At 41.6% G+C, this 14904-nt stretch overlaps 1 protein-coding gene and 1 long non-coding RNA gene across 2 annotated transcripts in view; both read left to right on the top strand.

Annotated features, from left to right (window-relative positions):
• The window catches only part of LOC144752791 (vasoactive intestinal polypeptide receptor-like), a gene marked incomplete at its 5' end in the record, with an annotated part of 603698 nt that overhangs the window by 108301 nt on the left and 480493 nt on the right, over window positions 1-14904 (top strand). The gene's annotated exons all lie outside the window — the stretch shown is intronic.
• Window positions 6869-8552, top strand: LOC144753797 (uncharacterized). Its single transcript, XR_013594536.1, has 3 exons — window positions 6869-8222; window positions 8315-8385; window positions 8473-8552. It is a non-coding gene; the product is annotated as an uncharacterized LOC144753797 (long non-coding RNA).

Here is a 14904-nt window from a genome sequence, read left to right as displayed (position 1 = left end):
GGAGGATCAGGGCCGCTGATCCCCCTGAATCCAAGATGCATCTAGCCTCCTCCGTCACCGCTATGAGGGCTGTGTCAGTGCCCTGACCTGGGCGAAAGCCCGTTTGGGAGTTGCTCAATATTCCATTCGTCTCCAGGAACTCTGAGAGCTGCCTATTCGCCACCTTTTCGGCCACTTTGCCCAGTCCCGGTAGCAGGGAGATAGGGCGAAAATTGGCCAAATCGGAGGTATCTAAACCCGGTTTCTTTAGAAGCGTTTTGATTTTGGCCTGTTTCCAGCTCGGGGGGACAATGCCTGTGGTAAATGAGGTGTTTAGCAGCTCTGTAGCCATAGGAGCTATGGTACTCATAATTTGTTTAAGGATGTGCATCGGGGCAGGGTCTGAAGGAGAGCCACTTTTTATGTTCGATAGAGTAGTGCAGAAGTCTTCCCTGGTGATACCGCTAAACGCTTCGAATTGGAGGCTAGTAGAAACGGGGGAGGGGGCTTCGATAGATGGTGTTACAGGCGATTGAGGGAGGCTATCAAGAATTTTCTGTATCTTACCATCAAAGAAGTCTGCTAGCTGATCGCATCTTGCTTCGGGGTCATTGTGTGTGGTTGTTGGGGCTGGAATTTTAAGAAGCTGATTAACAATTTTGAATGTTTCCCTAGAGGAGTTAGCTGACAGTCTGATTTTCTCCTCAAAGAAAACTGCCTTCGATTTCTGTCGTGCGGCTTTATAAAGTCTCAGGGCTGCCTAGTAGGAGGCTTTGCTGTTAAGTGCCCAATCTTTCCTCCAAGTACGTTCGGATTTTTTACAGGCTTTTCTGAGATCTCTTAATTCGGTCGTGAACCAGGGGGATTTAAAAGTACTGCTCTTTTTTGTAATTAATTTGAGAGGCAGAACCGTGTCCAGGGAATTGGTGAGCCAATTATGGAAGTTTATATCTGCTTGCAGGACATCGGATCCAGCATCGGGAATTGATTGTTCAAGGGCAGTTTTCAGGCTTTCCACTGAAAGCCTCGGCCAAGCTCTTTGAAGTATGCGGGGACGTGAGGCCTTGATCTTTTCTGGAAGAATTTCCCAGGAAAGAGGCACAGCAAAATGGTCCGACCATGGTAGGGGCAGAGGGGACTTCGCTTTAAGCTGGGAATTGTTTGAAAAGATAGGGTCCAACAGATGGCCTTTGTTATGGGTAGCTTCCTTGTTTAAGTGATCAAGTTCAAAGGTTTTGAGATTTGAAGTTAGATCGGCGGCTAGTTTATCATTGAGATCGTCAAAATGCAGATTCAGGTCTCCTAGAACCAGAAAATTGGAAGCCCGGGCTGCTGCTGCTAAGGTAGCTTCTAATAGGGAGTCTGAAAAATGTTTAAGACTTCCCGGGGGGCGATAGATGAGGAATCCTGAGAGGGAAAGGGTGGGTGAAATCTGGATATTACAACAAGCACTTTCTGAGTCTGAAATTCCGCCTTCCTCGAGTCTACAGGTCAGGGACTCTTTATAAATTATAGCAAGACCCCCGCCCTTCCCTTGATCTCTATTCTGATGCTGGATGTTAAAGCCGCTTGGAAGTGCAGAGATAATGTCAAAATCAGTATTAGAAGATAGCCAAGTCTCCGTGAGGAAAAGCACGTCAAAGTTACAATCTTCAATAAGCAAACTGATCTCTTCCGCATGCTTTGGCAGAGATCTGCAGTTGAGTAACGCCATTTCCAGCACTCGGCCGGCCTTCTTGTCGTTAGACTCCCTAAGAATAGGGTCAGGGCAGACTTGACAGCGACAGAATGGGGCGTCAGTCCAGGCCTGCTGATGGCACCCCGGGTCCCCATGATGCCGAAGTGCCAAGAGATCCTCCCGCGAAAATCTCAAAGGTCCCGAAGGAACCACGGGCATAGTGGCTGGCCCTAGGCCCGGTCTGGCCCGGACGGGCCCAGACGGGCTTGCCTCTGGCGCGCCTCCGGCGCGCCATCGGCGCGCCCGCTGCGCGGACGGGAAATGGACTTCATTTTAAGGCGCCCGGGCCGTAATTCGCCCGAACGCTAGAGCGCTAACCGGGCTTTCCCTGAAAGATGGCGGCCAAAGTCGTCGCCCTCCGGGAAGTCCGTCTGAGTCCGAGTGTGGCCCTGAATCGGCCCTCGGTAAGCCTGAAGCGGGTACAGTAGCGCGCCCCCAACTGTCCCAGGCCAGGTAAGTGCACCTGTGCAATTAACGCAGACAACAACAATTTTTAAAACAAATATTTAAGAACAAGATTCTGTGCAAAATGAGCAATTAAAATCAGGATCAGTTGCCTAACTCCCGGCTTTCCGCCTCAGGAGTGCTCTGTTATCAAGGTAGAATTAGCAATGCCTCCTTCTGACTGATGCTTTTAAGGCGCCCAGGCCGTAATTCGCCCGAACGCTAGAGCGCTATCCGGGCTTTCCCTCAAAGATGGCGGCCAAAGTCGTCGCCCTCCGGGAAGTCCGTCTGAGTCCAAGTGTGGCCCTGAATCGGCCCTCGGTAAGCCTGAAGCGGGTACAGTAGCGCACCCCCAACTGTCCCAGGCCAGGTAAGTACACCTGTGCAATTAACGCAGACAACAACAATTTTTAAAACAAATATTTAAGAACAAGTATCTGTGCAAAATGAGCAATTAAAATCAGGATCAGTTGCCTAACTCCCGGCTTTCCGCCTCAGGAGTGCTCTGTTATCAAGGTAGAATTAGCAATGCCTTGTTCTGACTGATGCTTTTAAGGGGCCCGGGCCGTAATTCGCCCGAACGCTAGAGCGCTAACCGGGCTTTCCCTCAAAGATGGCGGCCAAGTCGTCGCCCTCCGGGAAGTCCGTCTGAGTCCGAGTGTGGCCCTGAATCGACCCTCGGTAAGCCTGAAGCGGGTACAGTAGCGCGCCCCCAACTGTCCCAGGCCAGGTAAGTGCACCTGTGCAATTAACGCAGACAACAACAATTTTTAAAACAAATATTTAAGAACAAGTATCTGTGCAAAATGAGCAATTTAAAGCCCTGTAAAACTAACACAGTGAAATTTAGAAGATTTCACTGAGTCAGCTTTATAGCATTGCTGAATCAAATCCTTATGCCTGTTTGAAATAGCCTAAGGAGTGATGCACCATGCAATGTGTGGCTTCCTCCTGGGCATTGCAGTAGACATGTCGTGCTTATGACGTGATTCCTGCAATGTGCTGCTTTTGCGGCACAGATGCGTGACGCATCTGTGCTGTTTTTACTCAATGGTGCTCCACATTGTAAATGCTTTACACGAAAGACAAGAACCCACACTTCCATAAATTTCACACCATATACTTTAGGGATGAAAAAAGATAAACACTATTTAATGTGTTTACCTTGGCGATTAGTTGCGCCAGTTTTATTCATCAATTTTCAAAGAGAACATGTCACTATAGTCAAGAGAAATATCAAAGCCTTAAACGTAATGGCCAATTAGTGTCCAATATATACAATGAAAAATTCAATATTTACAATTAATATTTACAATTGCGAAATGTGATTTAAACAACAAATTAACAAAACATACATAAGTAGTGAAACTGTGCAAAAATAGTACACAAACGTCATTATGTGATATCATTTCACAAATAAACTGAGGGGAATAATTATCCACATGTTTTTTAAACTAACATTTTTTATGAACCAACAGTTTTTTAAAGACTGAAATGTAGTATTTGGCAAAAAATGGAGATTTTTAGTAGGTCTCCAAAAACAACACAACAACCTCTCGGTAGCAATGTTGATAGGCTTTTAAATCATAAACAATTTTGATGTTTACAGGACTCAATCCTATCCGCCTACGCGTTTCGAGTTTGTGAGGGTTCTTCTCAAACTCTCTTCAGGGCCAAATGAATTCCATTCCCCATTTGTTAAACCTAATAGTGAAAACATAACAAATAATGAATGCTTAGTGCTAGCTGCTTCCATCAACCCGCTAAAATCTCCTCCTATGTACAATTTGTTGAAACATACCTCTAGGGACGCGAGGTAGGTTTGTTCATCCAAATGATTTGAGGAATTTTGAAGGATTTTGAAGGATTTGTGCGTTTTTCTAGAAAAACAGGAGTTTTATATGTGATACCTGTTTTTAAGCAAAAGGTGCCATTTTCAATGAGACAGACTAACATTATGCTCCTACCTGGCTGTAGTTGAAAAGGCCTTCTGGTCGTACTGCTATTTATCAGTTTCCTTCATTTGCAAAACACAGCGCTGTAATTGGAAATACTCGTGTTATTTTATTTCTGAGCCAGCATGCTTCATTCAATCTTATGCTGTGCTGGCCTGGGTGGAATCGCACTTACTTTAATTATGTTCAACCGCGAGGTGTATTAGTTACCAACGGTATCCCAGTGTGCTTGACACTCACGTTGTCACCGCCGGGGTATTTTTCCTTTATCCTTGTGCCGCGGCTCTGTTGAAATAATGAATGAGCGGAAATCAGAAATGAATTCCAAAACGCGCTGTGAATTGAATTGGAGCCGCTAATGCGTGTAATTACATTTAGCCGGGCGGCTCAGTTTAAATGCAGGGGGACCACGGTCGAAATTATTACAACAAGGTTAGCCCGCGCTGTGAAATCAGCGGGAGCCGCTAATGCGCGCTGTGACACTTTAACGGGCGGCACAGCTTGAGATTTACTCGCGGGAAAGTCCGCGCTCAGAATTATTGAAGCCAAAATTATCGCATTTATGTTTATGCGCAACATTACAGTTTAAAGCTGCTGGGCTATCTTAATTAGCTCGCTGTGGGCAGGCGTCTTGTAAAATCGACATACCTTTCAGTCTCGGAGCTCGAATCACTTCCTCATTCCTTCACATGAAGTGAGTGGAGTTCTGGCATTCTTCCTAAACGGGCTACGCCTCCATTATAGACCAATCACAGTTGAAGGAGTTTTGTGTGGTCCAACTCAAGCATTCTGGGGCATGTAGTCCAATGATTTAAAGTCTAGAAAGTTCACTCATTGAGTTCAGACCTGAGTTAATAGTGTCAAACCGAAGTATAAGGTAGGCCTCTTTTCGCAGCAGAGCCTCCTCTACATTAGGTGACCTATGCTGTGGGTCAATCGCGGCTAGAACAGTCCACTTGAAATCTGTCTCCTTATGGTTTGCAGTGGTGAAATGTTCCACCATTGGGGCATTTTGCACTTTTCTCTTTAATCTAGAACGATGTTGTGTGATCCTGACATTTACTTGCTGGCATGTCTTCCCTATGTACAATTTGTTGCAAACGCACACAATCCCATAAATCACATTTTTACTCTTACAGTTTGTATGTAAACTGTGTCTCCATTTCAAGCCATTATGGCTAAATACATCTCCTTCTACAACACTTTGGCAGGCCACACAGTTGCCACATTTGTGGTGGCCAGTGATTGGTTTGAGGTTCCATTTAGATATTAAATCACTTTTAGGTTTCTGGATGAAGCTATCTGCTCTGATGATTTGTTGGCCAACGCTCAGATTTTTCTTCATCGCGAAAATGGGTTTTTGCAACGGGGATTCCAATCCCTCCAGCAAGTGCCAATTTCGCAAAATGATCTGGCGAAACTTGTTTGTGTGTGCTCCATAGGTCGTGACACATACGAGTTTGTCCATCTCCTTTTTCTTTTTGATTTTAAGCAATTCTTCTCTCGGGGTAAAGCGTGCTCTTTTTTTAGAATGCTTAAGGAGTTTTTTAGGATAACCCCTTTTGGCTAGTTCTTCACAGAATGTATCAGCATGAGTATTAAACTCATTGAGGTCAGAACAATTCCGTCTGATCCTGAGTAGCTGGCCATAAGGGAGGTTCTGTTTCAAACCCTGAGGGTGAGCACTCTTATAGTGCAGAATTGTGTTTTTGTCTGTTTCTTTCTTAAACAGAGTAGTTGTGAACTTGCCCCCTTCTGTACCCACAGCTACATCGAGGAATGTCATTCTCTGATTACTGTGGTCAATGGAAAATTTGATATCTGGGTGTCTCAGATTTAACCATTCATGGAAGGCCATGAGTTCTGACTGGCTCCCCTGCCACAGGAGCCAGACATCATCAATGTATCTTAGCCATTGTTTAATGTTGGTACTGTAAGGATTATTATTGTGAATGAATTTTTCCTCGTACTGTGACATGTATAGCACCGCCATCTCTGGAGCATAGGGACAACCCATGGCTGTGCCCTTGGTCTGGACAAAAAACTCGTTTTCAAATTTGAAATAATTACTTTTTAGAGTAATTTTAGCTAGGGCCAAGATGAAAGCAGTGGGAACTCTGTGTGGTCTCTCGCGTTGTTCGAGATAGATTTCCATCACCTCCAGAGCCTCATCCTGGGGAATTTGAGTGTACAACGAGGTGACATCTAGTGTCACCATCAGTTGTACTTCTGGGTCAAATGTCATCTCTTGAAGTTTATTGATGAAGTCAATAGTATCCCGCAGGTACGATTTCACTCCAACTAGAAACGGTTTTAAGAAGAAATTCATTCACAATAATAATCCTTACAGTACCAACATTAAACAATGGCTAAGATACATTGATGATGTCTGGCTCCTGTGGCAGGGGAGCCAGTCAGAACTCATGGCCTTCCATGAATGGTTAAATCTGAGACACCCAGATATCAAATTTTCCATTGACCACAGTAATCAGAGAATGACATTCCTCGATGTAGCTGTGGGTACAGAAGGGGGCAAGTTCACAACTACTCTGTTTAAGAAAGAAACAGACAAAAACACAATTCTGCACTATAAGAGTGCTCACCCTCAGGGTTTGAAACAGAACCTCCCTTATGGCCAGCTACTCAGGATCAGACGGAATTGTTCTGACCTCAATGAGTTTAATACTCATGCTGATACATTCTGTGAAGAACTAGCCAAAAGGGGTTATCCTAAAAAACTCCTTAAGCATTCTAAAAAAAGAGCACGCTTTACCCCGAGAGAAGAATTGCTTAAAATCAAAAAGAAAAAGGAGATGGACAAACTCGTATGTGTCACGACCTATGGAGCACACACAAACAAGTTTCGCCAGATCATTTTGCGAAATTGGCACTTGCTGGAGGGATTGGAATCCCCGTTGCAAAAACCCATTTTCGCGATGAAGAAAAATCTGAGCGTTGGCCAACAAATCATCAGAGCAGATAGCTTCATCCAGAAACCTAAAAGTGATTTAATATCTAAATGGAACCTCAAACCAATCACTGGCCACCACAAATGTGGCAACTGTGTGGCCTGCCAAAGTGTTGTAGAAGGAGATGTATTTAGCCATAATGGCTTGAAATGGAGACACAGTTTACATACAAACTGTAAGAGTAAAAATGTGATTTATGGGATTGTGTGCGTTTGCAACAAATTGTACATAGGGAAGACATGCCAGCAAGTAAATGTCAGGATCACACAACATCGTTCTAGATTAAAGAGAAAAGTGCAAAATGCCCCAATGGTGGAACATTTCACCACTGCAAACCATAAGGAGACAGATTTCAAGTGGACTGTTCTAGCCGCGATTGACCCACAGCATAGGTCACCTAATGTAGAGGAGGCTCTGCTGCGAAAAGAGGCCTACCTTATACTTCGGTTTGACACTATTAACTCAGGTCTGAACTCAATGAGTGAACTTTCTAGACTTTAAATCATTGGACTACATGCCCCAGAATGCTTGAGTTGGACCACACAAAACTCCTTCAACTGTGATTGGTCTATAATGGAGGCGTAGCCCGTTTAGGAAGAATGACAGAACTCCACTCACTTCATGTGAAGGAATGAGGAAGTGATTCGAGCTCCGAGACTGAAAGGTATGTCGATTTTACAAGACGCCTGCCCACAGCGCGCTAATTAAGATAGCCCAGCAGCTTTAAACTGTAATGTTGCGCATAAACATAAATGCGATCATTTTGGCTTCAATAATTCTGAGCGCGGACTTTCCCGCGAGTAAATCTCAAGCTGTGCCGCCCGTTAAAGTGTCACAGCGCGCATTAGCGGCTCCCGCTGATTTCACAGCGCGGGCTAACCTTGTTGTAATAATTTCGACCGTGGTCCCCCTGCATTTAAACTGAGCCGCCCGGCTAAATGCAATTACACGCATTAGCGGCTCCAATTCAATTCACAGCGCGTTTTGGAATTCATTTCTGATTTCCGCTCATTCATTATTTCAACAGAGCCGCGGCACAAGGATAAAGGAAAAATACCCCGGCGGTGACAACGTGAGTGTCAAGCACACTGGGATACCGTTGGTAACTAATACACCTCACGGTTGAACATAATTAAAGTAAGTGCGATTCCACCCAGGCCAGCACAGCATAAGATTGAGTGAAGCATGCTGGCTCAGAAATAAAATAACACGAGTATTTCCAATTACAGCGCTGTGTTTTGCAAATGAAGGAAACTGATAAATAGCAGTACGACCAGAAGGCCTTTTCAACTACAGCCAGGTAGGAGCATAATGTTAGTCTGTCTCATTGAAAATGGCACCTTTTGCTTAAAAACAGGTATCACATATAAAACTCCTGTTTTTCTAGAAAAACGCACAAATCCTTCAAAATCCTTCAAAATTCCTCAAATCATTTGGATGAACTAACCTACCTCGCGTCCCTAGAGGTATGTTTCAACAAATTGTACATAGGAGGAGATTTTAGCGGGTTGATGGAAGCAGCTAGCACTAAGCATTCATTATTTGTTATGTTTTCACTATTAGGTTTAACAAATGGGGAATGGAATTCATTTGGCCCTGAAGAGAGTTTGAGAAGAACCCTCACAAACTCGAAACGCGTAGGCGGATAGGATTGAGTCCTGTAAACATCAAAATTGTTTATGATTTAAAAGCCTATCAACATTGCTACCGAGAGGTTGTTGTGTTGTTTTTGGAGACCTACTAAAAATCTCCATTTTTTGCCAAATACTACATTTCAGTCTTTAAAAAACTGTTGGTTCATAAAAAATGTTAGTTTAAAAAACATGTGGATAATTATTCCCCTCAGTTTATTTGTGAAATGATATCACATAATGACGTTTGTGTACTATTTTTGCACAGTTTCACTACTTATGTATGTTTTGTTAATTTGTTGTTTAAATCACATTTCGCAATTGTAAATATTAATTGTAAATATTGAATTTTTCATTGTATATATTGGACACTAATTGGCCATTACGTTTAAGGCTTTGATATTTCTCTTGACTATAGTGACATGTTCTCTTTGAAAATTGATGAATAAAACTGGCGCAACTAATCGCCAAGGTAAACACATTAAATAGTGTTTATCTTTTTTCATCCCTAAAGTATATGGTGTGAAATTTATGGAAGTGTGGGTTCTTGTCTTTCGTGTAAAGTTATTGGGCCCTTACCCCACTTCTGTCCGTCTGGGCCACACTCTCCCCTTTTTGAAAAACCACATTGTAAATGCGGCACACCATGGGTGGCAGAGCAGCGGTGCACGTTAACTGGTGCATCCCTGGGGATGTGCCAGTTAACATAAATCTGCCCCTTTACATTTAAGTATGTGCAGGGGACACAGAGTCGTGAGGCTTATCCAAGGTTAAGTAGAGATGAGTCCTGTTCACTGAAAACTTGGACATAGGCCTCACCTCCTCAGCATCGCTGGACATGGCTAAATAATAGCTGCAAAATGTTACTCTTGTTAAACAATTTTACTATTATAGTCTCTGAGATTTGTGTCTTACTCTGCAACATCTCATTGTTGTTCTCTTTTTTTAAAGATAACGACAACATCAAGCATGAGTGATAATGAGCAATCAGTTGATCTCGATCTTATCCTTGAACTTGTCATTGAAACGTCAGTGGAAGTAGATCCCTTAGATGATTTAAATCCTGAGGATGATGAAGAACATGATGAGGATGCCGATTTGTCAGAATTGTATGACATAGGGTGGGAAGCTGACCTGCTTGAGCCTATGGAACTATAAACATTTATTTTTAAAATTTAACGGAAATAAAAAGTAAAAATGTAAACCGTTTCATTTAAAATTAAACACAACTTCAAAAACAGGTTATGTGTAGTGTCTTTAATAAAATAGTATAATATGCTCATAAAATTAGATCAGATTCACATATAAAACAGCACAGGTAAAATGTAGAAGCATTCCATTTCTTTGCTACTATTTGTGAATACTAAATTTGCCTATGCACTAAAAATTATTCTAAGTGAAAATGACAAGTAGTGTGTTAAGTTTTTGACGACTGTTATTGATTTACTGTTTGGTAATAGTGGTTAATAAAATATTTTATTATATTTTACCACAGATTCAACTGCAGATCATTTCAAAAGTAGAGAATGCCGTCTAAGGATAGAATCAGAAAGGCTACAAAACGTCAAAGACAGCAGGTTCATCAATTATTGCAGCAGTCCTCTACAATAAAAAATCGTCAAGTCACCAAGAAAGCACCGGGTAAGACAACTAAATCATTCATAAGAAACATTTGTAGAAAAAAAAGTATTACTACAGAAAATGTTTCAGTCCAGAAAAAGAGAAGCATTTTAAACGGAAAGGAAAGGCCAATCAAAAATGTTACTACTAGAGCAAGAGATAACTCTGTGCATGATAGTAGAAGGAAACAACAGTTTAGGGACATTCGTAAACGAATGTTCCGCAACAGGATAATTGGCAATTTGTTAAAAAATATTAAGAAAGGTCAACAGAAAGTGGTTTTTTATAAGAGAAAAAAAAAGTTGAGAAAGTTATTGATCAGGCATTTGAAATTAAACGAAAGTTATTTATTTTGATAATCAATAGAATTAGGAAGCTAAACAAGGCAATTTATGATTTCAAAAGAAATAGTAGATGGAAAAGAATAGTTAATCATAGTAATTTTTGTGAAGTTTTTTCCGGAGAATGGATGCATAGTTCAAGTTGTGAGGCATTTTTTAATGAGGAGAGTTATTTCCAGGATAATGATTTGGTGCATGCAGTTGACACCAGTGGTCGAGCTTATGAGGTGAAAGATTGTTGTCCAGTTGAAAAAGAAAAACTTGTGACAACAGAGACAGAAGAGGTGTTAGGTAATGAGGTTTTAGGAAGACGTCCTAAGGGTCCTGTGTACACCTGGAAGTGTAGTAGTATTTGCAGTGTACGACAGGATTCCATCAATTTGCTTTGTGATTTTGTACGGACATTTAATAAGAAAAGTTTGAAGCAGAAAATGATGTTGTTGCAAGAATTAGATCCTTGCAGAGTGAGAGAAGTGACAGGTTTGCATGGTCATTCACTGGCTTGTCTTTCCAGGAGAGTATGCCAGAGTGTTTTTCATCATTTCAGGATGCTAGCAGTGCATCATAATAAAGTGAGGAAATTAGTTAGAATGTTGTATTATGCTAAGAGTCCAGCAATTATGCTTAAACAATTATGCGCTGCTCTTTTGCATGGTTCTGAAATAGATGTGAAGAATATTTGTGAAGAAATTGAGTTTTGTTACTTTGGAAGTAAAGAGGAGAATGTTGAAATTGACCCAGAAGAAGAGGGTAATGTGGAAGACAGTGTACAGGTTTCCAGTACAGATAATTTTCAGAAGGAAATTGCCACGTTTCAGGTGAAATCAAGTGAGAGGCCTAATTTCACTTGTGTGTGTTGTCGACGCACTTATTATAAGAATCAGACTAAGTTAGTGGATTTATATGCAAAAAGTGAAAGGGAAAATAATAGTGAATGGAAGGATTTTGCAACATACTTGATGGTAGAAAATTGTTTTGATTTGGGATCAGATCAACGTGTGTGTACTTATTGTTGTAACAAATTAAATCAAAACCAGATGCCTGCTAGAGCGGTTCATAATAATCTGAAATTGGTTGAGATTCCTTATGAATTGAAGGATTTAAATACTTATGAATCTATTTTGATTCAAAGTATCCATCCCTTTCAGGCTATTGTAAGAATGGAGCCAAAGACAGGGAAATTGCCTCCATCAGATTTACAGAGAGGATTAAAGGGAAGAGTTGTTTATTTGCCTCTAGATTTGAAGAAAAACATTAATACAATTGGAGTAGAAAAAGTGGAAGAGGAACCTCTGGTTATCTTAGTTAATGGGGTTCCGACAAAGAGTAAGAAAATATGGCAAGATTTAGTGGATGTTAGGAAAGTCAAAAAGGCAACATTGTATTTGAAAAAAAATAATAAGTACTATAAGAATGTATATATTGCAGAAGAGGAAGTAAGTGAAGAAGAGGATAGCAATTTGTGTGCTGGTCAAATTGAGAAAGTAGAACCCTCTAAAAGTGAAGAAATATATGAACATTATAGTGTTCATCCTTTGCATTCCAAGGAAGTCATGGGGAATGCTATTGAGTTGTTTCAAATGAAACAAGCCAAAGGGAGTCCCATTAGTGTTTGGGAGGAAAGTTTGGAAGCTCGGTGTTTCCCACAGCTATTTCCAACAGGTCAAGGAGGAAGATATGATGAGCGACCTCATCAAATTCCTGCTTCTGAATACCGGACTTTACGATTGTATGCAGAAGATGCCAGGTTTCGACAATGCATTCCCTATTTGTTTCATCTCCTGTTTGAAAGCGATCTGTCTGGACTGTCATATGCAGTGAACCACATCTTGAAAAGTGGTATACAGATGCAAAACATCTCTGCAAGTGACTTTATGGATAAAGTCGATGTGCAAGACAGTATTTTGGATTGTCACCTGATTAATCTCATGGCGTGTCAGCGTGGTACTAATGAGTACTGGTACCGTCGTCATGGTGATTTAAAATGTATGCTGAGGAACTTAGGAACTCCCACATGGTTCCTCACTCTGAGCTGTGCCGAGTATGGCTGGGAAGACTTACTTGAATTTCTACGAGAGGCAAATGGAAACATTGAAAATATCGAATTCAAGACACCTGCAGAACTGTGCTCTTTGGATCCAGTGAATGTATGCAGGTACTTCAATCATAGATTTGAAGCTATGATGTCTTTCATCATGAATAAGAAGAATCCACCTCTTGGAGAGGTGTTGGATTTCTTCTGGAGAAAGGAGTACCAAGCAAGAGGTGCTCCTCATATACATATGCTGCTGTGGATCAAGGATGCACCTAAATTTGGAACAGATCCAGAAGACTTAGTGATGAGTTTCATACAACAGTATTCTACGTGTGCTGTTCCAAACGCAAAGGAGAAGAAAAGCCTAAGAGAACAAGTTCTACGTTTCCAAAGCCATCGTTGTGGAAAGTACTGTCGTCGTAAATTCAGAAACAAGGACAAGTTCTACACCAAATGTCGTTTCGGCTTTCCACGACCGGTGATTTCTAAAGGAAGAGTAAACAGTTTGATGTCTTCGCTGCGACATAATGTGATGAAGAAATCACCTAAAAACACATACAATTTGAAAAGGAACGAAGAGTCCAAGTACATCAACGACTACAACCCAGTGATTTTGTCCATGTGGAATGCTAACATGGATATACAGTTTGTGGCTGATAACTGTATGGCTGTGGCTCGGTATGTGACATCTTACATCACCAAAAAAGAAAAGACAGAATTGAAGGATATGTGGGAGGACATTTCCCATGAAAAGAGCCTCAGCAAGAAGTTGTACAGTTTCAGTCTGAAGATGTTGTCACATCGAGAAATCGGAGCTTACGAATGTTCTGACCGGTTGTCTTCAGCAAGTCTCTATGCCAAATCCAGGAGTATCGTTTGGGCGAGTCTTGGTCTTGCTGCAACGCGTAATCGAGTTCTGAAACCTGTGCGGGAAATTGAGTATTTGGCGGAAAAGGAGCCGAACAGTACCGATATTTTGAAGACCAACATGTTGGATACATATTATCCAAATCGAAGCAGTCACCTCGAGAATGTTTGTCTGTATGAGCTTCTACAAAATTACATATTCAAGAGGAACATCAAAGAAGATATTGATAAAGGAGTGTATGCTGTAATTGGAAGTGAGGGATGTCTGGTCAAGCAAAGAAAATGCCACTTGGTAAACCATCGAAAATTGAGTGGCGAATCTCCTGAAAAAAAGGAGTTTTTCTATTTAGCACTTTTGCAACTTTTTAAGCCTTGGCGTGCAGAAGAGGAACTGCTTGGAGATTTCCTCTGTTACGAAGACTCTTTCACTGCCGCCAAGGAGACCATAGAATGTCCTGTTTTTCCCAAATATCTAGAAATGTTGAATGCGGAAATCGAGCAGGAAGCAACGATTGCAGCCGAGATTGCCAGAGACAGTTCTCAGGACAGTCAGAGTTCTGTTTCATTGAGTCAGGATCCACTAGGAGGACCTGTTATCGAAAATGAAGCTGCCACTGCCATGAATGAAGTGGAAAGAGCCATGGCACATGCTCAGGAGGATGCGGTTAACTTAGAAGACTTGGAAAGACAACTCAACGTTGAGCAGAGGAAAATATATGACGAGGTTACCAACCAAATTGATCATGGATTAAGTCATGAGAAGAAAGAGTGCTCATGTACGTCGTTGAAGCCTGTTCGACTGTACGTGAGTGGAGAAGCGGGAACTGGAAAAAGTTTCCTCATTAAAGCAATTTCATGTTATTTGCAGAAAAGGACTGAGTTATCGCTGTCTTGTGTTGTCACCGCTCCAACTGGACTGGCAGCACATAACATTAAAGGTATTACTTTGCATCGTCTACTGATGCTGCCAGTGGAGCATGATAACAAATTACAATACCACAAGTTATCTGGAGATGCTTGTTGTGAAGTTTCAAGAGTCTTGAGGAAAATGAAACTTCTTATCATTTACGAAGTAAGCATGGTTTCCAATGTCATGCTTGCCTTTGTGCATTTGAGAATGCAAGAAGTTCTTAAAACAGAGTATGATGTGTTATTTGGTGGCAAACACATCATTGTTTTCGGAGATCTTCTGCAGCTGACACCAGTGAAAGGACAACCTGTGTTCAAAATGCTCACGCATGAAGATACCAGGAAGTGCCTAGGGAGCATTGGCAACGTCAATATATGGTTAAACTTCAATTATGCTGAACTGCATGAAAATATGC

Source organism: Lissotriton helveticus, chromosome 5_1, assembly GCF_964261635.1.
Source record: "Lissotriton helveticus chromosome 5_1, aLisHel1.1, whole genome shotgun sequence".
Lineage (NCBI taxonomy): Eukaryota > Metazoa > Chordata > Amphibia > Caudata > Salamandridae > Lissotriton > Lissotriton helveticus.
The sequence above is the reverse complement of the archived record's forward strand: the minus strand, read 5'-3'. Positions and strand labels throughout refer to the sequence as shown.